Source organism: Arachis stenosperma, chromosome 10 (genome assembly GCF_014773155.1).
Source record: "Arachis stenosperma cultivar V10309 chromosome 10, arast.V10309.gnm1.PFL2, whole genome shotgun sequence".
Lineage (NCBI taxonomy): Eukaryota > Viridiplantae > Streptophyta > Magnoliopsida > Fabales > Fabaceae > Arachis > Arachis stenosperma.
Window position 1 is genome coordinate 62,374,259 of NC_080386.1, and position 2,005 is coordinate 62,376,263.

A 2,005-nucleotide genomic window follows, 5' to 3' on the forward strand; every position below is an offset into this window, starting at 1 on the left:
TATGGTACAAGGTATGGAAAACTTCCCAGGATCTTGTCTCTTTTGAGGTAATTTCTGCCTAGACAAGTCATCCAGTTCTTTGGTGAGCAAAGGAGGTTCATTCTCCCAAGTCTCATTTCCAAATAACTTGTCATTTAGCTTCATGATTGCTCCAAGGTATTTAGCAACTTGCTCTTCAGTGACATACTCATCCTCTTCAGAGGAAGAATACTCATCAGAGCTCATGAATGGCAGAAGTAAGTCCAATGGAATCTCTATGGTCTCATTTTGAGCCTCAGATTCCCATGGTTCCTCATTAGGGAACTCATTGGAGGTCAGTGCACGCCCATTGAGGTCTTCCTCAGTGGCGTTCACTTCCTCTCCTTCCTCTCCAAATTCGGCCATATTGATGGCCTTGCACTCTCCTTTTGGATTTTCTTCTGTATTGCTTGGAAGAGTACTAGGAGGGAGTTCAGTAATTTTCTTGCTCAACTGTCCCACTTGTGCCTCCAAATTCCTAATGGAGGATCTTGTTTCAGTCATGAAACTTTGAGTGGTTTTGATTAGATCAGAGACCATGGTTGTTAAGTCAGAGGGGTTCTGCTTAGAATTCTCTGTCTGTTGCTGAGAAGATGATGGAAAAGGCTTGCCATTGCTAAACCTGTTTCTTCCACCATTATTGTTGAAACCTTGTTGAGGTCTCTCTTGATTCTTCCATGAGAAATTTGGGTGATTTCTCCATGAAGAATTATAGGTGTTTCCATAGGGTTCTCCTAGGTAATTCACCTATTCCATTGAAGGGTTCTCAGGATCATAAGCTTCTTCTTCGGATGAAGCTTCTTATTCTGAGCCAAAATGGCATTCAGAGTGTCAATCTCAAGAACTCCTTTCTTCTGATTAATCCCATTATTCACAGGATTTCTCTCAGAAGTGTACATGAATTGGTTATTTGCAACCATTTCAATTAGCTCTTGAGCTTCTGTAGGCGTCTTCTTCAGATGAAGAGATCCTCCAGCAGAGCTATCCAAAGACATCTTGGATAGTTCAGAGAGACCATCATAGAAAATACCTATGATGCTCCATTCAGAAAGCATGTCAGAAGGACATTTTCTGATCAATTGTTTGTATCTTTCCCAAGCATCATAGAGGGATTCTCCATCCTTTTGTCTGAAGGTTTGGACTTCCACTCTAAGCTTACTCAATTTTTGAGGTGGAAAGAACTTTGCCAAGAAGGCATTGACTAGCTTTTCCCAAGAGTCCAGGCTTTCTTTAGGTTATGAGTCCAACCATATCCTAGCTCTGTCTCTTACAGCAAAAGAGAATAGCATAAGTCTGTAGACCTCAGGGTCAACCCCATTAGTCTTGACAGTGTCACAGATTTGCAAGAATTCAGCTAAGAACTGATGAGGATCTTCCAATGGAAGTCCATGGAACTTGCAATTCTGTTGCATTAGAGAAACTAATTGAGGCTTAAGCTCAAAGTTGTTTGCTCTAATGGCAGGGATAGAGATGCTTCTCCCATAGAAGTCGGGAGTAGGTGCAGTAAAGTCACCTAGCACCTTCCTTGCATTGTTTGCATTGTTGTTGTTTTCGGCTGTCATGTCTTCTTTTTCTTTGAAGAATTCGGTCCGGTCCTCTACAGAGAGTTGTGCTTTAGCTTCTCTTAGCTTTCGCTTCAAGGTCCTTTCAGGTTCAGGGTCAGCTTCAACAAGAATGCCTTTGTTTCTACTCCTGCTCATATGAAAGAGAAGAGAACAAGAAAATGTGGAATCCTCTATGTCACAGTATAGAGATTCCTTTAGGTGTCAGAGGAAAAGAAAAATAGAAGAAAGAGGTAGAAGAATTCGAACTTGATCAGATAGAGTTCGAATTGTGCATTAAGAAGGAGTGATACTCCATAAATAGAAGGATGTGAGAAGAGGGGAAGAAATTTTCGAAAATTAAGTGAAAAGGTTTGAAAATATTTTGAAAAACCTTGATTGATTTTCGAAAACCAAGAGTGGGAAAGAAATCAAATGATTTTTGA

At 40.6% G+C, this 2,005-nt stretch overlaps 1 non-coding gene across 1 annotated transcript; it reads left to right on the top strand.

Annotated features, from left to right (window-relative positions):
* Positions 1–1,067: 1,067 nt before the first annotated feature.
* LOC130959000 (small nucleolar RNA R71) lies at positions 1,068–1,175 on the top strand. The gene has a single exon (XR_009078098.1). It is a non-coding gene; the product is annotated as a small nucleolar RNA R71 (small nucleolar RNA).
* Positions 1,176–2,005: the final 830 nt, after the last annotated feature.